The sequence below is a fragment of the Aotus nancymaae genome, unplaced genomic scaffold, assembly GCF_030222135.1.
Source record: "Aotus nancymaae isolate 86718 unplaced genomic scaffold, 86718_ANA_hifiasm-v0.15.2.pri h1tg000108l, whole genome shotgun sequence".
Classification (NCBI taxonomy): Eukaryota; Metazoa; Chordata; class Mammalia; order Primates; family Aotidae; genus Aotus; species Aotus nancymaae.
The window spans coordinates 7442096-7468854 of NW_026988523.1; the positions used below are offsets into that span (position 1 = coordinate 7442096).

The 26759-nt window shown below is 39.9% G+C and overlaps 1 protein-coding gene and 1 pseudogene across 9 annotated transcripts in view; both read left to right on the forward strand.

Annotated features, from left to right (window-relative positions):
• Nucleotides 1-26759, forward strand: part of RABGAP1L (RAB GTPase activating protein 1 like) — a 726923-nt gene that overhangs the window by 650475 nt on the left and 49689 nt on the right. The window lies entirely within an intron of this gene.
• On the forward strand, nt 18218-19579 carry LOC105711605 (actin-related protein 2/3 complex subunit 4-like; annotated as a pseudogene).

Here is a 26759-nt window from a genome sequence, read left to right on the forward strand (position 1 = left end):
AGAAGATAACAAACAAACAGCCAACCAGTATTTCATTTAAACCTATGAAATGCTATGCGATTACTCAGGAGTGATTTACTTCCAATTATGTAGTCACTTTTCTAATAGGTGTGAGGTGGTAATGTATGTTTTGTGTATTTGAAGTGGAGAGTTCTATAAATGTTTATTAAGTTTACTTGTTCCGGGTCTGAGTTCAAGTCCTGGATGTCCTTGTTAAGTTTCTATCTCGTTGATCTATAGAATCGTCAGCTCTTCTTGTTACATTGATCCTTTTACCATTATGTAATGTCCTTCTTTGCCTCTTTTGATCTTTGTTGCTTTAAAGCCTACTTTATCAGAGGCGAGAATTGCATCTCCTGCTTTTTGTTTATTAGTTTATTTTTACTCTCTGTTTGGTTGGTAAATCTTCCTCCTTCTCTCTGAGTCTTTGTGTATTGTTGCATGTAAGATGGGTCTGGATGCAGCATACCGATGGGTTTTGGCTTTTTATCCAATTAAAATATATATAAGTTTAATACTGGCGTTTGATGCTAGCTGGCTGTTTTGCCCATTAGTTGATGTAAATTTTTCATTATGTTAATGTTCTTTGCTTTTTGATATATTTTTGGAAAGGCTGATTTTGGTTGTTCCTTTATATGTATAGTGCTTCTTTCAGAAGCTCTTGTAAAGCAGGCCTGGTGGTGATGAACTCTCTAAGTACTTGTTTGTTCGCAAAAGATTTAATTTTTCCTTCGCTCATAAAGCTTACTTAAAGCTCATAAAGCAGTTACTTAAAGTCTTTTGTTTTTTTTTTTTGAGATGGAGTCTCGCTCTGTCGCCCAGTCTGGAGTGCAATGGCGCGATCTCAGTTCACCACAACCTCTACCTCCTGGGTTCAAGAGATTCTCCTGCCTCAGCCTCCTGAGTAGCTGGGATTACAGGCATGCGCCACCATACCCAGCTAATTTTGTATTTTCAGTAGAGACAGGGTTTCTGTGATCTGCCAGCCTCGGCCTTCCAAAGTGCTGGGATTACAGGCATAAGCCACTGCACCTACCCGATCTTGTCTCTTAAAAAAGAATTCACACAGAGCATAGCAGGTATATTATGTCTCTGCTCCATAATGTTTGGGGACTTATCTGGGAAGAATCAAACAGCCAGAGGTAACTTGAAAGACTAAGGGCCAGAATCATCTGAGGTTCTTCACTCTTGTGTCAGGCACCTGAAGTGGCATGACTCAAAGACAAGACTTAGCTGGGACCATTAAGTGGCACTCCTACTTCAGCTTCTCCATATGACTTGAGCTTCTTCACACCATGGTGCCTTGAGTGTCTACCATGGCAGCTCAGCGTTCTCAGAACTGGTGTTCTGCAAGAGAAAGTTTTTACCTTATAAGATAATGTAAAATATTTTAGTGTAATTAAAAAAATAATAATTACTTTTAAGCCAGGCATGGTGTGCTTACTCCTATAATCTCAGTACTTTGGGAGGCCAAGGTGGGAGGATTGCTTGAATTCAGGAATTCAAGACCAGCCTGAGAAACAAAGCGACACATTGTTTCTACAAAAAACATTTCATAATTATCTGGGCACAGTGGTGTATGCCTGTAGTCCCAGCTACTTGGGAGGCTGAAGCGGGAGGATCACTTGAGCCTAGGAGTTTGAGGCTGCAGTGAGCTATGATCATGCCACTGCACTCCAGCCTGGACAACATAGTGAGACCCTGTCTCAAAAAAAAAAAAAGAATTATTAAAACCAAATTCATGAAAAATGTTATGAATCTATGATCTATTCCTGAGCTAATATGACACAGTTTCAATTAGTAAAACTTATTATAAATCTTTGATGTATAGTAGAGCAAATGCCCTTTTCTTTATTATTGTTTCACTGTTTTGGTCCTTTGCTCTTCAGTATAAATTTTTTTGATACTTTATCAAGGCTCATATTTTAAAAATCCTTTGAGATATTGAATGAAAATGTGTTAAATTTATGAATTAATTTTGGAAGAATTGATATCTTAATATTGTTCAGTCTTTCCATCCATTTTAAGTCCTCTTTTATGTTAACAAAAGTTTTTTTAAAATTCCACAGAGATTTTACCATTAGATTTATTTCCAAAGACCTTAAGTTTTTGTAGTAAGAATAAATGGGCTCTGTTTTTATTACATTTTAAATTGGTTGTTGCTAGTGAATAGACATACTACTAACTTTGTAAATTAGTCCTGTGTCTAACAAACTAGTTAATGTCTTTCTAAATAGTTTTATTGTTTTATCAATATATTAAGGATGCCATTACAATAAGCATTGTTATGTTGTTCCTGATTTTAAAGGGAATATTTTTAAGGTTTCACTATTGAAGATTATGTGTGCTCCAGGTTGAGATTGATAGTTTATGTTGGGTTAAAAATATTAATGGGCTATTCTATTCCTAATTTGCCAAGATTTTTAATTAATTTTTAAGTATTAAAACTGCAATTACTTTTACACCAGCCTAATATTAATAGGTATTTAATTTGATCAAGTGTTTTTTGTGTATCTGTTGAGATGATTTTTCTCCTTTTATATGTGAATTATAATAATATTTCTTCTTCTTTTTTTAAAATTATAGATGAGGTCATCTCGCTATGTTACCCAGGCTGGTCTTAAATTCCTGAGCTCATGTAGTCTTCCTGCCTTGGCCTCCCAAAGTGCTGTGATTATAGGAATGAGCCATCACACCAAGCCATATTTCCTCTTTTTTTAGAGAAGTTTTAGAGACATGGTCTTGCCATGTTGATCAGGCTGCAGTGCAATGGCTAGTTACAGGCATGATCATAGTGCGCTACAGCACTGAACACCAGGGCTCAAGTGATTCTCCTGCCTCAGCATCCCTAGTAGCTAGGACTGTAGGTGGGTGCCATCAACACCGCATAATGTTTTATCATCTTTTAAAATAATATTTTAGGCCGGGCGTGGTGGCTCACGCCTGTAATCCCAACAGTTTGGGAGTCCGAGGCGAGCTGATCACGTGGTCAGGAGTTTGAGACCATCCTGGCCAACATGGTAAAACCCTGTTTCTACTAAAAAAAAATACAAAAATTAGCTGGGCATGATGGCGAGTGCCTGTAATCCCAGCTATTCGGGAGGCTGAGGCAGAAGAATTGCTTGAACCAGGGAGGTGAGCTGAGACTGAGCCACTGCACTCCAGCCTGGTGACAGAGTGAGACTCTGTCTCAAAAAGAAAAAAAAAAAAAAAAAAAAAAAAAAAAATATATATATATATATATATATGTATAAGAGTAAAATGAAGTGGTTAAAAAATCTGAAAGGTAAAATTGAACCTCTAAATGTACTCTTTCTTCTCACTTCCCTGTTTCAAAGAATGGTACCATTCAGCCTAAAATTTTAGGAGCTAGTCTAGGCATTGCCCACAGCTGCTCAGTGACCAGATCCTGTCATTTTTAATATTGTCTTTGCCTCTCTATTCTTTCCTTGTTGCCTAATTATTCTCCATATACCGGCCAGAGCAGGAAATTCCTTTGATTAAAATCCTTCAGTGATTCCCTAATCTGTAGCCTTCACAATTTTGAACTTCTTACTGTGCCTTATAAGGCCCTTCAAGATCTGGCCCTTCTCCAGCCTTGCAGGCCCTTCTTGTTGCACTCTGCTTCCCACTGATTTGCCAGCAAATCAGTCGTTCCTTGGGGCCTTTTTTTACTGTGCCTCTCTTTGTCTAGCTGTCTAGCAGTTACTCATTTTTCCAGGCCCAACCAAGCCTTATCTACCCCTATAATGTATGTCCTAACTTCCAGATAGAGTAGACCATTGAATCTTTGTACACCCTCCTATGCCATACAAGCCTTAGTTAATCTTTTGAAATTTTATGGTCTTTATTTATTTATGTATTTATTTCCTTTACTAGACTTGTATCTAATATCTTAAAGGTCGAGACTAGTTATTTTATTCATCACTGTATCCCTAGCACAGTGAAGGTGTTCAGTTCACATATAAGGGATAAATGGATGAACAAAAGAACAAGCAGACAGGCAATGATTGAGACAAGAGAAAGGGATTATTCCAAAAGGAAAATAATGAAAGCAAAAGCCTTGTTAACTGTTAATTTCATTATCCATATTGAGTCCTGGGTGGAGCCTTAGGGAACTCCAAAACTAATTCTAATGATTGTCTAATGATTGAGGGAAATAGATTCAGTATTTCTATTGCATTAGACCTGCAATATTTTGCAAATTTGTTGCCTTTTAAAAATCTCTCTCTTTATAAAGAAGCTTTTTAAATTTTCCTCTCATTGGGGTTGTTCTTTCTTTTGAATTCATTCAGTCAGTTAAAATTTATTGATTACCTGCTATATACTAGGCTCAGTGCTACTGCTGGGAACTAGTTAGATAGAGCCTGTCTCTACCCTGGAGGATCTCTCTGGCTGGCGGGGGTATAAACATGTAAACAAACAAATATAGCAGTGATTTTTAAATATCTATCCTAATTCCCTTTTGTGTTTTCCCACTATAAACCCCACTTTGTAAAGGAGATCGGCTGTTTATTGGGGTTTTAACAGTTGTGTTTCGTAAACAAAAGAATAACAAAGTAATTGAAGATCGGATGCTGGAAGGAAATTATCTGAGATACCACTCTCCTGGTTTATTTACTACTATCTCTTCCTCACTTTCAACTGTCAATATTGAAGGATTGTATTCCTGAGTTCAACAGGTAAAAAAAATATGACTAGCTTATGTGCTTTAATTAGTTAGAAATAAGAAATTTAAGGGCCAGACATAGTGGCCCATTCCTGTAATCCCAGCACTTTGGGAAGCCAAGCTGGGAAGATCCCTTGAGGCTAGACTTTGAGACCAGCCTGGGCAACATAGCAAGATCCTGTCTCTACAAATAAATTTTAAAAATCAGCCAGGTGTAGTAGCATGCACCTATAGTGCCAGCTACTAGGCAACTGAGGCAGGAGTATCGCTTGAGCCCAAGAGGTCGAGGCTACAGAGAGCTGTGATCTCACCACTGTGCTATACTCCAGCCTGGGTGACAGAGGGAGACACTGTTTCTACCAAAAAAAAAAAAAAAAAGAAAGAAAGAAATAAGAAATTTAGGAAGTATGTTAATCTCTTCTGATTTTAAAGCAAAATATCATTTTACTCGTAAATATTTAAGTATATATATATATCTTAACAAACATAAGACTTTAAAATCATGACCATAATATTGATATCACACCCACTGAAATTAATAATCTAATAGTGGGTGCATTTTAAAAATTCAAATGAATATGAAACAACCAGAGTCTAAGTAAAGGAACTTACCATTTTCCAATTTACCAGTTGGGGAATAGTTTGGCTTTTAACCCCAAATTTAGTGGGTTTTTTTTAAAATTTTAGCCAGAAACATTTAAAAATCATCCCTTCCGTGTCCCCTCTTTTAAAACAGAGTAACAAAGTAAACAGCATGGATGCTCTTAGTTTATAATTTTATTCTCAGTGTACTTTACAATATACGGTGGGTGATGGGAATGAATATGTGTCCTGCAAAACTTGGTATTTTCTTATATGATGAATATTTTCCATTTTATTTAAAAGGCAAAGCTGTTGGGATATCCTTTGCATTATATTCTGATAATAAAAATCACAATCCCTGCTGCTAATGGTGAGATTGATATTCTAATACCCTAGTTCTAAGCCTAGCTTTGAACGCTTTGAATAAGGGAAGTCTTTCCTTATGACTTCTAACAGATAATGCTTTGTTTCACTGATCCTCTTTCAGGGATTTTCTTTTTGAGGCTTTTCAAGCTAAATAGAAGCCAGTACTTTTGAGCCACATTAAACCTTGCTTCAGCCCTGGAAAGACTTGCATTTTTAAAAAAGAGACTAGGGAAGAAACAGTTACTGTCATGTGTTTTACTAGACTATATACTAAACCAGAATTAGTCATCTCAGCCACATAGCTCCATTCTGCTCTTTGTCTAAATGTGTTAAAGATTTTAATTAATTTGTAAGCTGTAGCCATTCAAGTTCAGTTTATAAAATAAACTGATGGTACTTTATGTGCGTTTACCACTTGCCATCGGTCTCCTATGCACTAAAGAAGGAAAAAGATGACTTCTATGTTACACCAGAAGTCTTTGTTAATATTTCACCTAAAAAATTTAAATATATTGCTTTTTATTACTTCCTGCTTGAACCTACAATCAAGTGGAGAAATACCATGTGAAAGATTGTACATGCTGGCTTCTTTGGTTGAAGACATTGTTTGCCTTCCATTTTGTATCTAGGGGTAAATTTTTGAGACTTGCCTGCTTACCATTAAAATAAGATTTAAATTATAAAATTTCTTTAGACTCTGCTTTTTTGGCATGTGGTTTTTTTTGGCTGTCCAGTGAAGTTCTGAGCTGTACTTGCCCAAACCTCTTACTACACCGTGAGTTCTGAATGATAGATAAGCAGTTAGATAGTAAACAGGGTAGAATTGGTAAACTAGAAGGACCCAGAGGAATCATCTGGTACTTTCCCTTCATATAGGATGAAGGAAACCACTCCAGAAAGTGATCCTTTTCTCCAAATAATTTTCAAAGACAGATGTTTATTCATTTATGTAATGCTTTTTTTTTTTTAAAAGAAGAATTCTGAGCCTGGTGCTGTGTTTAACTCTCTCTTTAGTCACCCTCAGTCTGGAATAGTTTCTCAGTCTTTGACTTTTGTAATGTCAATACTTTTGAAGATGACAAGCTAGTTATTTAGTAGAGTGTTTCTCCATTTGAGTTTGTCTGGTGGTTCTTCATGATTAGATTTAGAGTGTGTACCATGAGGAAGAATATTATAGAAGTGATGCTGTTTTTCTTATCCCATCCATTCTATCAGATGGAGTATAATTTTAATTTGTCTCATTGGCTGGTGATGCTTACTGATCGTTTGACCAAGGTGATTTCTGCAAGGTTCTTTATGTAAAGTTTCTCTATTCTCTTTCATGACTAATAAGAATTTCATGGAGAAGTACTTTGAAATTATGTAAATATCCAATTCCTAATCAAACTTTCAATTTATTTCATTGATATACGGAATCATGATTTTCTGTTTTATTCAGTATTATATCTTATTCAACCATTTTTTATTTTAATGCTGAAATCATCCCCTACTTGGCCACTGGGAGCTCCTTCAGGATGGCTTTTTTGTCCTTTTGACATGTTTCCATTATTCTTCAAGCATAACTTGCTTTTGGAACAGCAAGATATTCCAAGCTATTTTTGTATTTTCCTGGCAGTAGCCCTAGAATCAGGTATTTCTCCAAGTAGCCCTTTTTAGTAGATGCTGATATATATATGGTTCCTTTTAGTAGACGTTGATGTATAGCAACCAAGCCCTGTGCAGTAGATTTGCACATTGCTTCTGGATATGTATTGTTGCTTTTAGATCTTCTCAGCAAACAGAACTAGGGAATAAACACACACACACACACACACACACACACAGTGTTATATGCATTTGCACCTGTATTTCTCCAACCCCACAGTGCTCATTTTAGTTTTTTATCTTTCTGGATCCTGAACTTACTGGTAAATCCCCCAGTGTTTGCCAACTAGCCGTCTCTTTGTGTGTTTGCCCTGTTCACTCTGTTTAAATGCCACATGCCAGATCGCACCCTTCCATGGATGCCTTTCTGACATTCTGCTTAGGCTCCAACACATCCGTGTCAGGCTGCCACTCTTCATGAATGCCCTCATCATCTTGCTTGGGCTAAGTCTCCCCAAGCACATCAAAAACTGGACTGTTTTCATGGGTTTGGATACCAAAGAAAATTGAATGACTGAAAAGTACTTAAGAGTTTACTTTAAAGGGAGCAAACTGGAGCAGAAGTTCTCCAGATGTGATCTCTAGACTCAGAACATCAGCATTCCCTGGGAACTTCTTGGAAACGTAGGTTCGTAGGCTCCATCTGAGACCTAAATCAGAAACTCCGGGTATGGGGCCCAGCAATTTGTGCTTTAACAAGCTCTCCAGGGAATTCTGACACATACTAGTGTTTGAGACCCACTATCCAAGGGAGAGATAGAGTCTCAATTTAGCATTCTGTTCTGCATTTAGGTTATGTCTGACATAATGAAGACTCCCTGGTTGTCAAGGTCTTGGGACTATTTTTTTTTTTTAATTATTATTATTTTTAGAGACAGGGTTTCACCATGTTGGTCAGGCTGCTCTCGAACTCCCAACCGCAGGTGATCCACCTGCCTCAACCTCCCAAAGTGCTGGGATTACAGGCGTGAGCCACCGCACCCGGCCTGGTCTTGGGACTATTTTTAAGGACTTTGGAGCCATCCTAGAAATGAAGTCCTCTCATATGGATCAAGATTGGAATATCTATCCTGTTAATCCACCGTCTGTGGAAAACCCAATCCTCTAGGGAAAATCAAGGAATTATACGAGAATTAAACTGTGCTTTGTCTTTTTGATATAAAAATGTTTTAATTAAAGCTTTACAGTTATAAATAGTTAAAAGAAGGACTAAAATTAATATCAAAGCAATGAAAGTTGTGTAGTTTTTGTTTGTTTTTGTTTTGAGACAGAGTTTTGCTCTTGTTGCCCAGGCCGGAGTGCAATGGCGTGATCTCGGCTCACTGCAACCTCCACCTCCTGGGTTCAAACAATTCTCTTGCCTCAGCCTCCCAAATAGTTGGGATTACAGGCATGTACCACCACTCCCAGCTAATTTTGTATTTTTAGTAAAGATGGGGTTTCACTATGTAGGTCAGGCTGGTTTCAAACTCCCGACCTCAGGTGATCCGCCTACCTCAGCCTCCCAAAGTGCTGGGATTGTAAGCATCAGCCACCATGCCTGGCCGAAAATTGTACAGGTTTTACTTATTTTAAGCTCACATTTGATGTAAGAATGTAAAATTAATGAAATATCACTCTCCTCTAGTGGCTGTGTATTTTCTACAGTATCAAAAATATGCATCAAGGCCAGGCACACCTGTAATCCCAGCACTTTGGGAGGCTGAGGCAGGTGGATCAACCACTTGAGCCCTGGAGTTCAAGACCAGTTGGGCAACATGGCAAAACCTTATCTCCACAAAAAAATATAAAAATTAGCTGCTAGTGGTAGCATGGACCTGTGGTCCCAGCTACTTGGGAGGGTAAGATGGGAGAATGGCTCGAGCCCAGAAGGTCATGCCTTCAGTGAGCTAAGATCACACCACTGCACTCCAGCCTGGGCACCAGAGTGAGACTCTGTCTCATTCATATATATATAAAATTTGTGAAGCGTGTGTGTGTGTGTGTGTGTGTGTGTGTTTGCAAACATATATATTTATAAACACATATATATATATTTACAAACATATATATAGATACACACATGCTTCACAAATTTTACTTCTATACAGACATGGAGGTTTACATTTCAGGTGAATAAGACAGGCTCTGTATAAAGCAATTTGATAATAAGAAAGTTTTATCTCTTTTTCTTGAGTGGCATGAAAGCATAAACAAAAAACTGTATTTACAGTAGAAAACACAGCATATTCACATTCAGTATTGTGACCTTCACCTCAACTGGATTAGCCAGGCAGTATGTTATTTGCTTAGATTCCTGGGTCAGATATGTCCTGTATCCTTTAGCTTTTCCGTCAGCCAAAAGGGATAATTGGGACACAGAATCTGAATTTTAAAATAGCTTCAGTTTAAATTAAAGGTTCCCTTGAATTGAAGCTGACTCCCTTCTTAAAGGTGATTGGTATTTATGGTTTTTCATTTTCTTTGTTATCAAGAATACTTTTATTGTTTTACTACAAAATTTTTATAAATATCTTTGGATTCTGTTTTTTCTGAGTTTATGTGATTAAGGTTTTGAGATTATCTAGACATAGTACTTTTGACTTTTTCCAGACAAGAAACAAGGTACATAAATATATACCCACTCAAATTTATAAGCCTAGGAGGTGAAGTTTCATGTAATATAGACTTTGGCTTAATTTTCTTTGGTTCTTATGTATTTGTTCACACTTATAAATAATCCTTTGAAAATGTGTCTCAGAAAATCATTAACATTGAAAAAAGAAATATGAAAGACTTAGAATTCTGAAAATTATAACATAGTAGACTTTTTAATTCGTTATCATTTGTGACTTCAACATTTTTGTGAGATTACCTTAAGAGCCATAATATTGTAACATTTTGTAATTTTGTGAAAGTCCTGATTGTCAATATATGCCCTGTGAGGCTTGGTAAAGAGTAAGTCTTGATAAGCATAGTTGTTTTTTCAGTATGTAGATTTAAATTTAACTTTGTTTCTTGGTAGAAAATATATCCAGGAAAAAAGCCAACCACTAGTGCTGATATACAATTGATGAGAACATGAAGTCCAAGGACACAATGATATTTAGCAAGGAATGAGCAACTTCAGCTGGGTATAATAGCTCACACTGGTAATCTTACAACTTTGGGAGGTTGAGGTGAGAGAATTGCTTGAGCCCAGGAATTCAGGACTAGCCTGGGCAATGTGGCAAGACCCTGCCTCTACTAAAAATAAGAAAATTAGCTGGGAGTGCTGGCATACACCTGTGGTGCCAGCTACACAGAATGCCAAAGCAGGCAGATCGCTTGAGCCCAGAAATTCAATACGAGCCTGGGCAACATGGTGAAACCCTGTCTCCACAAAAAATATAAAAATTAGCTGGGTATAGTGACACATACCTGTAGTCCCAGCTACTGAGGTGGGAGGATCACTTGAGCCTGGGAAGTCAAGACTGCAGTGAGCCATGAGCATGTCACTGTACCACTCCAGCCTGGGCAAAAGAGCAAGACCCTGTCTCAAAATATAAGTAAATAAATACATTGAAGCATTCTTTAAATTGGCAGATTTATGTTATGAACCTAAATTACTGTACACCTTAGAAAGACACCAAAGTGCTCCCTAAAACTCACCTAGTCATTATGTTAGCCAGCAAATATTTGCTTATGAAAAGATAAAACTTTGCTAAGAATTAGAAAGTACTAGAGCTTATTACTTCAATCCTATATTTGTATAATCACTTTCATTTTTTTCAATGATTATTCTGCATTTTATAGCTTTAATTATATGTTACACTGTAAATGACATTTGAAAAAGTTGTGTTAGGACAACCTTTATATACACTAAGGTCTGGAATAATGAGGATGAGGAAAGACCATAATTTTTATAATATTAATTTTTTTTTTGAGACAGAGTCTTGCTCTGATGCCTAGGCTGGAGTGCAGTGGCATGATCTCTGCTCACTGCAATCTCCACCTCCTGGGTTGAAGTGATTCTTCTGCCTCAGCGTCCCGAGTAGCTGGAACTACAAGCTCCTGATACCACACCCGGCATTTTTAGTAGAGAGAGGGTTTCATCACGGGTTTCACCACGTTGGCCAGGCTGGCCTCAGGTGATCTACCCACCTCTGCTTTCCAAAGTGCTGGGATTACAGGCATGAGTCACCAAGCCCAGCCAAGATTAAATTTTTTTTTCTTTTTTGAGACAGAGTTTTGCTCTTGTTGCCCAGATAGGAGTACAGTGGTGCGATCTCAACTCATTGCAACCTCTGCCTCCTGGGTTCAAGTGATTCTCTTGAGTAGCTGGGATTACAGGCACCCAAACCATGCCCAGCTAATTTTTTTGTATTTTTAATATAGATGAGATTTCACCATGTTGGCCAGGCTGGTCTTGAACTCCTGACCTCATGATCTTCCCGCTTTGGCCTCCCAAGTGCAGGGATTACAAGTGTGAGCCACCACATTTCAAGTTATTTATAAGCATATAACACAGATTTCCATCAACAAATAATTTTATGTATGTATTCTAAAGCCCTTGGATATAGAGGAGAAATGGGTAATTTTTAGCAAGTTCTGGCCTGTCCTTTTCAATTACAGTAGCTCAAGAAATATAGGTATACCTCACTACTTGAACTCAGGAGATTTGGATAGCAATACTGTATGCCTATAGATTTCCCTGCTGAAGTTTAAGTCTAGATTTTACTGCATTCACTAGGCTCAGTGTTCCCACCGTGTGGGTAGCTGACAATCTTCACATAGTTTCTTGTAGTAAAATATGATGAAATAGTGTTTAAATGTCAAATTAGATACTTCTTCCCTCTTTTTCCTTTCCTCCATCCATCCTCAGTTTAGTTAGTTACGCAGTACTTTTTCCACACCCACCATTTGGAGGAAGTTTGTGACATCAGAGTGAGTTCATGAGGGTACTCTTGATTTCACTGTGTTTCCTATTGCAGTCATTCTCCGAAAAATGATCAATACTATTGGAACTATGAAAGACAGTAATAGACTCGGCCTCAAAAGAGCCCATTGAGGCCAGGTGTGGTGGCTGATGTCTGTAATCCCAGCACTTTCGGAGGCGAAGGCGGGCGGATCACAAGGTCAGGAGATCGAGACCATCCTGGCCAACATGGTGAAACCCTGTCTCTACCAAATACAAAAAAATTAGCCGGGCGTGGTGGTGTGTGCCTGTAGTCCCAGCTACTCAGGAGGCTGAGGCAGGGGAATCGCTTCAACCTGGGTGGCAGAGGGTGCCATGAGCCAAGATCTTGCCACTGCACTACAGCCTGAGCAACAGAGCAAGACTCTGTCTCAAAAAAAAGAAAAAAAAGATCCCGTTGAGTGTTTTTTTCTTGTACTAGTTGTATTGTCAGTTTCCCCCTTGTAAATTATTACAGTGGGGGATTTATTAGGGAAAACATCATTTAAAAATTTTAATGGCTGCTATAAACTGTCATTTGCAGTTCTCAGCTGACAGTCAAACAGCTGCAATCTGTTAGTGAGCTTTTACTTTCAGCTGCCAGAGGTCTTTCAACTCCTGTTCTCCTGGAAATGAGGAGGGCTGGGCTGGATGGGTTGAGGGGAAGTGAGGGTTGAAATACATATTTCCTCAAACCATATTTTTCCTGCCTCCCCACAGTTTCCATAGAAATGCGAACATAAAAACACCCCACCCAGACTTTGAAATCATTTATGTGTAAACTGCAGTAGATGGAGGCACACAAAATAAGCTAATCTTAGAGTCTCCCCTTTACTTATCAAGACTAATTTCAGATAGATTCTCATTTGATTTACTCTGCATATAAAAAATGAGTTGATATTGTTTTTAATCAGTTTTTAGAAAGTTTGATATTACCTTTTTTTCTGAAATGAGAATTCTCTTGAACATACTTTGATTGATCATTAGTTATGTAACTGTTGTTTATGTGTTAAATCTGGCAAGCATGGTGTTCTAACTTTCCTCTCAAGTTTGTTCTCTCCAAGATTAAATAAATGAATTCCAGCCTGGCTAATATGGTGAAATCCCATCTCTACTAAAAAAAAAAAAAATACAAAAGTTAGCCGGGTGTAATGGTGTGCACCTGTAGTCCTGGCTACTCAGGAGGCTGAGACAGGAGAATCAGTTGAACCCAGGAGGTGGAGGTTGCAGTGAGCCGAGATCATGCCACTGTACTCTGGGCTTGGGCAACTCCGTCTCAAAAAAAAAAAAAAAAGAAAAGAAAAGAAATGATTTTTGGCCTGGGTGCAGTGGTTCACACCTCCAATCCCAGCACTTTGGGAGACTGAGGCAGGCAAATCACTTCAGGTCAGGAGCTTGAGACCAGCCTGGCCAACATGGCAAAACCGCATCTGTACTGAAAAAATACAAAAATTAGCCGGGGTGATGGCACATACATGTTATCCCATCTACTTGGGAGGCTGAGGCAGGAGAATTGCTTGAACCCAAGAGGCGGAGATTGCACTGAGCTAAGATTGCACCATTGCATTGCAGCTTGGGCGAGAGAGCAAGACTCTGTCTCAAAAAGAAGAAAAAAAATTGAATTTTGATTTAGGGAATGCTCCAACTGCAGAGTATAAAAAGTCTCCTCAAATAGTCTTATTCTTATGCATTATTTTAGAAATTGCCCCCCAGAACAGAAGTAATTATTAACTCTGTCAAACATATTAGAGAAAACTGCCAAATTTAATTAATTATCACAATTTTCTCATTTAGGTAACAAGAATATCCTATGTTAAGTGCATTTCTATGTTTTCCACTTACCAGCTCTGTGTGATCACATATCTCCTATAACACCCATACTCGAGGAAAATATATGGACATAGTCTTCATCTGTTTCTTTTATTCCAACATTTAACTAACAAATTCCATTTGAATCATGACACAGCAAGAATATGCTTAACTGAATAAATCTGCTTTAGGCATCTACTAAGTATTCAGCTTTATGTTAGGTTGCAGTAGATACCAAATGTCAGTAAGGCAGGATTTTTTGCCTTAAGGCATCCCAATGGAGTTTGGAAAATTCATACCCCAGGAACAGCTCATAACAGCCATATGTGATTATTATAAGTGACCTAGACTAATTCCATGACTAGGAAAACTTGCTTCCTTTCCCTTTCTACTGTCACCTTTTTCACAAAGTCTCTTTCTGTTGATCTATTTTCATGGCTTCCTAAATGTCCTTTCAGTTGCTCCCTTTCTCCCTCCCTTTCTTTTCTTTTCTTTCTCTCTCTTTCTCTCTTTCTTTTTCTTTCTTTCCCTCTCTTTCTCTCTTTCCTTTCTTTTCTCTCTTCTTTTTTTTTTTTTTTTTTTTTTTTGGTCAGGACCCCACTCTCTTACCTAGTCTGGAATGCAATTGCATGATCATAGCTCACTGTAAACTTTTCTGGGCTTAAGGGATTCTTCTGCCTCAGCCTCTGGAGTAGCTGGGACTCCAGACACCACTAAGCATGCCTGGCTAATTTTTTATTTTTATTTTTTGTAGAGATGGGGCCTCACTTTGTGGCCCAGGCTGGTCTTGAACTCTTCAGCTCAAGTGATCCTTCCATCTTAGCCTCCCAAAATACTAGGATAACAAGCGTGAGCGCCTGCACCTAACCCTTTCTTCTTTTCTTTATCTTCCCTTCTACTTTAGCATATACATGATTTCCAGATTCATATTTGTAAAAACACAATTTTGATCCTTTGAGCATTTTAAAACCTCAGTGATCTCTTCACATCATTGTGACAAGACTTTTCTTTTAAAAGACAGTTCCAATGTCAAATATTCTGCCTCATAAGCCTGGCTACTAAAACAATCCAAAAACTTTGAGTATTTTAGGTTCTTTCATATTCCAATTTGCTTCTCATATCCAGAATGGATGCAAACATCTGTTAAGACCATCTGCCTGCTTTTTATTTCAGAAAATCTGGTCACTGAGCTAGCAGCTACCAAAATAGGTTCATGCTTTCAGCGACTGGCAGCGACCTAGAGTCTTCAGGCTTCAGTGTGTCCTTTCCGGCCTGCTCTGCAGGTGCCTTATGCCAGGTCCTCTAGCTCCTCACCCAAACAAACAGGACTGCTTGGCACATTTAGTAGGCCCACATTTTGTAGCTCCATGCCTTTGCTTATGGAAGTTTCCTTTGGAATGAGGAAAGATATAAGCAATAGTGAGTTGTTCCTTCTATCTGGAACATCTCGCCCCTCCTTATACCCCTCTCATAGCCCTACTCTACTGTAATACTATCTGTAATTTACATTAACACACCCCAGTCTACACAGTGTGTTAGTCTACACCTTGGACATGGCCGATGAACATTTGAAGCACACTGATATGAGAATACATCGTGTGAGGGTAGTTGTTTGACATTGGAGAGACCCTAATCAGGAGATAACTACTGTATATTTAACTTGCTTATCTTTAAATCTACACCAGAGGTTCTTCTAGTTAGCATAAAGGATGTCAGAAATAATTTCAAATTGGATTGGTTAGAAATACCATATAGGTTCCTCTGGCCCTGCATGAATTACACATAAGATTCTGGCAAGGCAGGTAGCCTAACACCTGCACGGTGGCACCCGAGCCAGAGCACCGTGTGGGCCTGTTGGCTACCACCCTAACAGAAGATGCTTCCTACCTGGGAGAAAGGTACTGAGGAGACCTATGGCCACGCCTGTCTGCAGTCCTTGGAGGCACTGATATATGCCCTCCTCCTCCCCCACCAAAACAAAATAAAACAAAAAAATACCCTGACACTTTGGAATGGTCAATAGCAAAACCTCCCTCCAGGACAATGCTTGCATGCTGTCTCTTCCTTCAAGTCTATCCTAACTTTCCTGATGGATTTGTTAACTCATTCTCCTCTACACCGTCAGAGAATGAGGCTTATATTTCTGTTATGGCATTAATAAAATTTTAAAGCTTATTGTAAGTTTCTTGATGAACACACTGTGTCATAACTTTCTTTGTATCCCACACAGCATGTGGCATAGTGCCTTGTACACAGTAGATATTTGTTGAATTAATGAGCATATGCATGTACTTACCAATTCTGCAAGGAACAGATCCAGCTTTGGGTCATAGGGATACTGGGAGCCAATGTGTGAGTTCTTAGACTTCCATTAATTCACTGTTCACAGTTCTAAGGGAGTCAGTGGTAATTTGTCCATAACTACGTGGCTCTAATTAGCCATCGGTGCAGACACGTCGGGATTGCTGTCAACAGCACAGGAAAGCAGTGCTGTTTATGTTGTCTTCTTTCAGAAACTCATACCACATGTGTTTCATACTGCTGTTCTTCCAACTCTGGCTCTAGGTAATAATGAAGGGGAAATATTTAGGACAATTATTTTTCATGTTCTGTATTTCTTAGCCAATTTGAAGCAGTATATATAACTTACCAAGTACACCAGGAGTAAAGTAAAAGAGGTGCAATTGTAGCACGCAGATTTAAAAAACAAAGCAAAATTAAACACGTAATCTTGGTAAAATTATAGTATAGTATAAGAGTTCAAAGCAAGGATATTGAACCCAGACTGCTTGGATTCAAATTAATCCCCAGCTTATTAGCTGTGTGGCCTTGGGCAAGCTATTTAACCTTTCTATGCCTTTGTTCTTCTCCTCGTAAATGAAGATGATAGAATATCACCCACCTCAGAGACGTGAGGCTAAAATGAATTGATACATGTAAAGCATATGGTACTCAGTGCCTGGCACATAGGATGTGCCGGATGTGTTTGCTATTCCTGCGGTGATATGGTTAAATCGTAGGTCCAAAGGCAGAAGCATGCTCATTTCAGTCAGTGTGCAGCCCTTCTGTCTCTGTGTTTTGCAGTTCCCCACCCCCAAATGAGTAATCTTCATGCCTTGAAGCCACTACATATTGATGCTTACACCTTTCTTGTGAGACCTGTCACATTCTGCCCTAAATTATATACTTATTTGTAAGCTCCTTAAAGCAGACATCTTCTTTGTCCTCCTCTCAGCATCCGGCAGAATGATTACATAACAGCCTTGCTTACACAGTAGCTCTTTGCTGACTATTTGGGGAACCTATGAACCTCTGTGAGGTTGGTCCCTGGAGGCCCTGCACCTTGGACTGGTTCCTGGGTACCTCTCATGCTCTTCAGTTTCAGCTAGCAATTTCTCCCTGCACTGTACTCCAGCAGCTGGCCTTAAGTCCCTTCAACATGCATCCTTTTAAACTGGCTTCATGTGTGTATGACCTGTGCAGTCACATAGGTCCCACACTTGGTTGAATGTCCCTCACTAGCTTGAAATTCTTAGTTTTTGTGTTCCATTTTTATCTTGTACTAAGCCTGCAAATTGTGAGGTGGGTCTTGCTCTTCGTCATCCTATGCTCATCGTTCCCTGTGCCTGGAACACCCTTTCTCCCTAATCCTCACTGGCTAACCTACTCTTCAGGGCTCCGCTTCATTGTCATTTCTCAGAGAAGCAGTAAAAATTAGAGCACTTCACTTACTTTGTAAATACAGTATTTATTTAAATTGTGACTGTTTCTTTTAAGACTTTCTCCCCACGAGACTGTAAACTCCTCCAGGGGATAGACTGTGCCTTTGTTCCAGGATAGCTATGGCTGCTACATAGTAAATAGTAAATAAATACTTGTTGAATGAGTGAGTGAATAAGTCATTTTTAGAAATGCAAAGTTGTGGCCAGGCGCAGTGACTCACGCCTATAATCCCAACCCTATGGGAGGCTAAGGCAGGCGGATCACTTGAGGTCAAGAGTTTGAGACCAGCCTGGCCAACATGGCGAAACCCTGTCTCTACTAAAAGTACAAAAAAATTAGCCAGTAGTGGTGGTGTGCGCCTGTAATCCTAGCTACTCAGGAGGCTGAGGTAGGAGAATTGCTTGAACCCAGGAGGTGGAGGTTGCAGTGAGCCGAGATCACACCACTGCACTCCAGCCTGGGCGACAGAGCAAGATTCTGTCTCAAAAAAATAAAGAAAATAAATGCAAAGTTGTATGGATAAGCCTTTCTTCCCAAGTTAAAAAGGTGATATATATCCAGCGCCTGTGATGACTGCCACTCTCCGCCCCTATCTGAGTGCCGTGCGGGCCACACTGCGGGCTGCCCTCTGCCTGGAGAACTTCTCCTCCCAGGTTGTGGAACGACACAACAAGCCAGAAGTGGAAGTCAGGAGTAGCAAAGAACTCCTGTTACAACCCGTGACCATCAGCAGGAATGAGAAGGAAAAGGTTCTGACTGAGGGCTCCATCAACTCTGTCTGGGTCAGCATTGCTGTGAAACAGGCTGATGAGATCGAGTAGATTTTATGCCACAAATTCATGCGCTTCATGATGATGCGAGCAGAAAACCTCTTTGTCCTTCGAAGGAAGCCTGTGGAAGGGTATGACATCAGCCTTCTGATCACCAACTTCCACACAGAGCAGATGTACAAACACAAGTTGGTGGACTTTGTGATCCCCTTCATGGAGGAGATTGACAAGGAGATCAGTGAGATGAAGCTGTCAGTCAATGCCCGTGCCCGCATTGTGGCTGAGGAGTTCCTTAAGAATTTTTAAACCATCTGGCTGGATCTTGTGGCCTTCCCTCTCAGACTCCCCACGTCTCCATGAAGGCGTCCTGGGGTCACTCCCCAGAACAGCAGCAGCGGCAGCAGGGAGCTGGGTTAGGGTGGGCATTTGATATGGGAGGTGGGTGGTGTGCTTGCTAGCTGGGCAAGAAGGCAGCAGTGGACCTGCCCCAAGGCCACACGTGCCTGGTCAGGCTGGCTTCTGATGTTCAGTCCCCTGGGCTGGGACAGATTTTTTTAATGTCTCGAAACTTAAACTCTGTGCTTAGAGGAGACTGTAAGCTTTTTGTCTTTTTTTTTTTTTTTTTTTAAACAACCTCCACCTCCAGTGGCTGTGACTGGTCCCAGTGATTGTCCCTTATTGGTCGCTGTGGGTCTGGGCGGGCCTGGAGCCCAGAAGGCGATTATTTTTCCTCTCCTATGCCATCCCACGTGGGGAGGGAGGGAAGTTTCAGACTCCAGTTCCTCTCCCCTGCTCTTTTATTCCGAAGCCTCCTTGGGCCTAGTATAAGTGGGGGAACAGTCTGCCAGCTTCCTGAGTTCTGCCTGAAGATGGCCACCCAGCACTGGTTGTGGACAAGGGCCAAATTGGTGATGACCAGTCATGCCTAGGACCTGGGGCCCAAAAGCCAGGCAACCTCTGGCTATAGGGGCCATTGGGTACCCTCCCAGTTGAGAGGTGCCGCTGTTTCGCCTTGTCTGTCAGTGCAGTGCCTGCCATAGGTGGCGAGGTGAGTCCTCCTCCAGAGCTTCCCAGCCGGGCCCTCCTCCTGCCTGCTCTGGCTCCTCTGCTCCCACGCTAGCTGTCCCTTTCTAATTCTGGTGGATCCTCTCTCCCCTAATTAAACTCTCTTTTTGCCTTTGAGGCAAAATGAGAAAAAAAAGAAAGTTGATATATAAAAATGGCAATGCAAGGCCAGGCGTAGTGGCTTACACCTGTAATCCCAGCACTTTGGAAGACCGAGGTATACAGATCACTTGAGCTTAGGAGTTCAAGACCCTCTGGGGTAACAAAGTGAAACCCCACCTCTACAAAAAAATTAGCCAGGCATGGTGACGTATGCTTGTGGTCCTAGCTATTCAGGAGGCTGAGGTGGGAGGAACCCTACAGCCTGGAAAGTCAAGGCTGAAGTGAGCTGTGATTGCATCACTGCACTCCCCCCTGAGCAACAGAGCGAGACCCTGTCTCAAAAAATGAAAAAATAAAATAAAAAGGCCGTGCAGTCTTCATGCAGTTTAATACTGCTGGTGATGACATTTAACCAGTTTTACTTACTGTCTTTAAAAGCAGATGAGTACAGGAAAATTCCCCGTTTTCTTTTCTACTGTTTTCCCTTCTCGTATAGTCTGGTATAGTATAGTTGAATCTCTCTAAAGTCAGATTTACTCAGGCTGTCTTATACATTAGCTTCAAATTAATTTCTTAGAGCATAAATGTCTATAGCCTCCTGCCTCTTATATTTTTAGCAAGAGATATATATTTAGTTTTGAGCTAATTACCAGTGACAACTGATGTGAAAGTACTGCTTCAGGTTTCTTAGCATTCTATGGTGGAAAGGCCAGTACTATTAAAATGAAGTGAGCACTTGATAATAATAGAGAACAGTGTCCTACTTGGTTTTCCCATCATTCTTCCTTTCCTTTCTTATTGTCTATGTTTAAATAAGCTTAATTAACTCACTCAGAATGCAGAGCTGTATCAGCTTTCTGTAGTCCAATTTTGGAACTGTATCTGCTTAGTCTACTCCCTGGAATCAGACCAATATCATCCAACATGTAACCAAATTTAATGCGTGCCATCTTACAGTCTCAATGTTTAGTGCTTGGTAGTCGTTCCATTACTTTCCAAATACTGTCCTAAAATTCTAAGTGTAAATTTCTAACCAAAAACTCATTTAGAAATGGAATTCTACTTGAGATTTACAGTGGATTTTGAGTGCCTCTCCCCAAAAGAAATAAAAAAAATCCAACATAGTATACTAACTTGTTATTATTGCTTAATTTTTGCAAAGAGAAAAAGAGTCCGAGTTTTCATAATTTAGTCCCATATTGAGAATAACCAGTACAGTGAGAGAATAATTTTTATTGCTTAAAAGAAAAAGAGGCTAAATGTCTGTTTTTATTTCCTTCAAGTGTACAGAATCTGAGAAAAACAGATTTTAAAACCAATAGAAGGAATGGTTATGATCCAGCAGCAACTGTTGCATGTGGGTGAAGAAAAGAACCCAGCATTATTTGCACAAATCCATATGGGCTGCAGTGGGAACAGAAAGAAACAAGAAGTATAGGAAATAGAGAAGGGCACTCTCAGTGAAGATGTAGCCTCAAGAATGTTCCACCTAAGCACTGACTGATTCCAGTACCTGAAGGTGGTTTGCTTTAAGCTGTAAATCTTCAGAATGGTTTATGCTCTCGATGCTTTTTTTCAGAAGGCTGTGAGATGAGGAAAAATATATTATTTTCAGTCTGCCTCCTCTTAAAACTTTATGGAATTTTAAAGAGGCTTCTCCCAGAGTTAAATTCCTGATTCAACCACCCCAGAGTCTATTTGGCCCTCTTTCTCTCTCTCTCTCTCCTTTTTTTTTTTTTTTCTAGCTTGCCCAGAAAGATCAAAGTAAAGGTATTCTTTTGTTTTGTTTTGTTTTTAATCTCCTACTTTGTGCCTAATAACAGGGCAGATATCTTAGGTTCATTCTCTCTCAGTTATGTGTTCACAGCATCTCCATTCTTGAGTTGATTAGCTCAGTTAACTGTTGCAGGCTACTGATCAGGCTTATCAGAGGCCTATGTTTGAGAGCTATACATGCTGGCTGGATGACAGGCAATGTAGATGAGATTCATGTAACGTAGTGTATGATTAAGGCTTTAACTCTGGTGTCAGAAAGACCTTTTGGGAAGCTGGGTGCAGGGACATGCACCTGTAGTCCCAGCTACTCAGGAGGATGAGGCAGGAGGACTCCTTGAGCCCAGGAGTTCATAACCAGCCTGGCAACATAGTGAGACCTCGTCTCTTAAAACAAAAGCCTGTAGGATCTGTCATTATGGTGGGACCTATGCGTGTTACCTAATTTTTCTTGGTTTACTCAGTTGATAAAACAGGTATAGTAACACCCAGTTTATTTTTGTGAGAAGTAATATAAAATATGCTAAATGCAGACTGGGCACGGTGGCTCACGCTTTTAGTCCTAACACTTTGGGACGCTAAGGTGGGCGGATCACCTGAGGCCAGGAGTTCGAGATCAGCCTGGCCAACATGATGAAACCCCATCTCTACTAAAAATACAAAAATTAGCTGGTGTGGTGGCAGGGACCTGTAATCCCAGCTATGCGGGAGACTGAGGCAGGAGAATAGCTGGAACACAGGGGGCAAGGTCACTGCACCCAGCCAAGTCTGTTTAATTTCTTTCTTTCTTTTTTTTTTTTTCTTTTGAGATGGAGTTTTACTCTTGTCACCCAGGTTGGAATGCAATAGCGCGATCTCGGCTTACTGCAACTTCTTTCTCCTGAGTTCAAGTAATTCTTCTGCCTCAGCCTACCAAGTAGCTGGGATTAAAGGCACGTGCCACCACGCCCAGCTAATTTTTTTTTTGCATTTTTAGTAGAGATGGGGTTTCATCATATAGGTCAGGCTGGTCTCGAACTCCTGACCTCAGGTGATCTGCCCACCTCAGCCTCCTAAAGTGCTGGAATTACAGGTGTAAGCCACCATGCCTGGCCAGCCTGTTTTATTTCTAAACCACCCCGAATAGAGTATCAAAGAGAAACTGTGCTGCTCAAATTGTTCTTGAAGAATATGGTTTTTATCCAAACTGCTTATATAAATAGATTCTTGAAATATTTTGGGACACTAAAATAGTCCTTCCTGATCTTACAAATTTCTTCTCTCCTAAAATTTATTTATAAATTGGTTGTTTGAAACTCAGAATGGATGTTCCCTTAGGAAGTGGTGGTTGTGTTCTCAGGCCAGTTCATCAAAGCTTCTCTAGCTTGTCTCTTACTTCTCCCTTTCTAGTGCTTAATGTTTTAATTCAGTGGTTTTCAAATGGACAGTATATCAAAATTACTTAAGGAGCTTTGTAAAGATAAAGGTACTTGTACAAAAAGAAAGAATGAATAAGACCTAGTGTTTGATAGCACCGCGGGGGGACTATAGTCAATAATAATTTAATTGTACATTTAATAAGAACTAAAAGAGTATAACTGGGCTGGGTGTGGTGGCTGGCCTCTGTAATCCCAGCACTTTAGGAAGCTGAGGCGGTCAGATCACTTGAGCCCAGGGGTTCAAGACCAGCCTGGGCAACATAGCAAGATCCTGTCTTTACAAAAAAATTAGCTGGGCATGGTGGTGGGTGCCTGTAGTCCCCGCTACAGGCTAAGAGGTGGGAAGATCACTTGAGCCCAGGAGGTCAAGGCTATAGTGAGCCGTGATTACACTACCACACCAGCCAAGGTAACAGAGTGAGACCCTGCCTCCAAAAAATAAAAGAAAAAGAAAAAAGAGAGTGTAATTGGATTCTTTATAACACAGAAGATAAATGCTTGAGGGGATGGATACCCCATTTTACCTGATGTGATGATTACACATTACATGCCAGTTTCAAACCATCTCTTGTACTCCATATATATATGAAACTCAGAATGGATATTTAATATGTATATATATATATATATAAATGTGTGTATATATATATATAAGTGTGTTTATATATAAAAAAAGTGTGTATATATATAAATGTGTGTGTATATATATATATAAATGTGTGTATATATATATATATATATATATATATAAGTCCTGTGTGGCTAGAGCAGAGACTGGTTGTCTCTAAACTCTTTTTTGTGTTGTTGTTTTTGAGACAGAGTCTCGCTCTGTTGCCAGACTGGAGTGCAGTGGCGTGATCTCAGCTCACAGCAACCTCCACCTCCCGAGTTCAGGCAATTCTCCTGCCTCAGCCTCTCGAGTAGCTGGGACTACAGGCATGCACCACAGGCTAGTATTTTTGTATTTTTAGTAGAGACGGAGTTTCACCATGTTGGCCAGGATGGTCTCAATCTCTTGACCTCGTGATCCACCTGCTTCTGCCTCCCAAAGTGCTGGGATTACAGGTGTGAGCCACCACGCCCGGCCCCCTTCTCTAAACTCTTTCTTATGATGCTTTCAATGCAAGTCATATGTGCCCACACCACCAATATATGTATATTCATTTTTAAATAAATTAGTTACCGGTACTACAATAAGATAAGCACAAATATTTTTTAAAAGATGAAATAAAAAGTCCTTCCTACTATTTTCATGTTCTAAAAACAGAACATGAAATTCTAATAATCACCTTTTGCTTTCTGTACCTATTGGGATAGTTTTATGTACTTTCTGGGATAGAGAAACCACACTTTTGCAAAATGTAGGCATTGTGAAGGGGAGGTAGATAGAGACTAGATTCTATAGGACCAGCAGAGCCAAGAATTTCTTCATCCTAAGTGCAATAGGAAGCAACTGGAAAATTTTAGGAAGGGAAATGATATCAGATTTGCATCCTGGAAAAAATCACTTTGGCAGCCCAATGACAAAAAGATTTAGTAAAGCAACCATGAATATGGGGAGTCCACTTTGGAATTTATGACACTAGTTCTGATGAAAGGTGATTATGGCTTGAATTGGGCATTGCGAATGAAGTTCAGAACAAAAACAAGATAGATATTTTGGAGACATACAGTATAGAGTCTAGTGATGGATTGCCTGAGCATTGGTTGGGGGAGAAGACAGTGGTGACTTGTGGGTTTCTGGCTTGAGCTTCTGGATGGAAGACAAACAATGGTAGAAGAACAAATTGGGGACAGAAAGTAGGGCATTAGTCCAGGCTTAAAGGTCTTGAATGTGAACCATCCAAATGATATAAAGTTTGCAATTGGATATGTAGGCTGAGCTTAGTAGAAGTTCTGGGCTGAAAACTATAAATTTAAGAGTTGTCAACACATAGTACAGAAATTCCTCTACCTCCAGATATTATTTACTGACAGGAAATCTCTAAAGCAGAAGTGCCAAGGAGTTCCACAAAAATATTAAACAAGATTAGACTTACAGGACCAAGGATGAGGAATTAAAAATGAACAGGTAAGCAGATTCTATAAAATGCAAGTCTCCTAAAGTTGCTACAGCATTGGGGCCACAGCTTATACTAGAATGTGGCAAATAAAGTAGAAATCAATATTTCAGAAGCTCTCAGAGACACTTTATGAGCACACTACATTCTGGAGTAAGCCATGAACACTGGAAAGTGGCTCATGTCACACAGTTATTCAAAATGAGTCCAGGAACCTGTCACAAGTGTGCACACCATTAGGCTTGAGTAAGAGGGAAAACTAGACATGTCAGAAGAGATTAAAGCAAGTACAGCGCCATAGATTGTATGTTAGTGTGAATTCAGGAGGAGAATGCCTGGGAATTTGATGTCTGTATAAGCCTTGGAAATTATGTTAGTTGCAAGAGGTAAGGATGTCCTTTGTCCCCACCTCCTTAAACCATTATGCTCCTTAAGTATTAGAATACAACTCATAATCATTTACAGGCTCTTAGGTTCTCTGAAGGTTTCCCCCGGCCCCCAAGACACATGGGGCAAAATATCATTGTTTAATATGTTCCCCCTCCTCCTAGTGCTAAAAGCTTAAAAGGAGTCAAAGTGGCTTCTTTCGCTAATCACTATGAAGAGGATTAAGTGAAGCCTATGGACATGTCCCTCCTCTTGATGGATGCCTTCTCCTGATTCCTTTTCATCTGTTCCTTCCCAAGCCATTTATACCCTGCAAACTGACTGTTAGAATTTTGGTTACCACTGATCCACTTTATGTCCAGATCCCGATAAGTCCTTGAAGAAATAACTGTGACTCTGACTTGAAACCCTCAGCAACCCCCAAATTCCAAGAGAAGTGATACTGTATTACATACCTACTTTTTCTCTGTCCATTGATTAATATATTAAATGAGATAGTTTATATTCATCCTAAGAAATTGGCTGAAGTGAGCAAGAGCCACACGTAATGGCTAGTACCTTTGGCCTATTATATTGCTTTTCTAGGCACTTGAACTGAGCGCCAGGAATCTTCATTTCAGAAAATATTAACTTGGGTCATATCAGTCTTTTAAAAAGAAAAAACACAGTGATATACTTTACCAGCATTTGCATCCATAAATTAATATTTTTGTGTCTTTCATTTCTGAGTTACAGAAGCAGATTCATCAAACCCTGAATGATAGCTCTTACAGGTGACTGGCCCAATTTTAAAACTGAGCTCAGTGGCTGGGCACAGTGGCTCATGCCTGTAATCCCAGCACTTTGGGAGGCCAAGGTGGGTGGATCACGAGGTCAGGAGTTCAAGACCTGGCTAACATGGTGAAACCCCATCTCTACTAAAAATACAAAAAATTAGCCAGGCATGGTGGCCTGTGCCTGTAATCCCAGCTACTCGGGAGGCTGAGGCAGGAGAATCGCTTGAACCTGGGAGGCAGAAGTTGCAGTGAGCCGAGATTGCACCACAGCACTCCAACCTAGGCAAAAGAGCGAGACTCTGTCTTAAAAAAAAAAAAAAGAAAAACCTGAGCTCAGGGAAAATGCTGTGTTTTGACTGGGCAAGGAAGCTTGCATAAACCAGTCATCATGAAAGTCCTCCTCACTGAAGTGCTTCTCCCTCAGCAACCCTCCATCCCACAAATTTCTTCTTGATCATCTTTGTACCTTTGATAAATATCTGTTATTGCACTTATGAAACTAGATGGTAACTAGATACATAATTGGCACTATGTCTAGACTGTCAGCTTCTTAAGCAGATTTGCTTTTTGTCCCAGGAAGTACAACAAAGTAGTTAAAGAGGGCAGGCTTTGGAGGCCAACTTGATTTCATGTCTGACTATTTACCAGCACTGTGATCTTGGGCAGGTTACCTATCCTCAACTTATTTGTAAAATCTAAG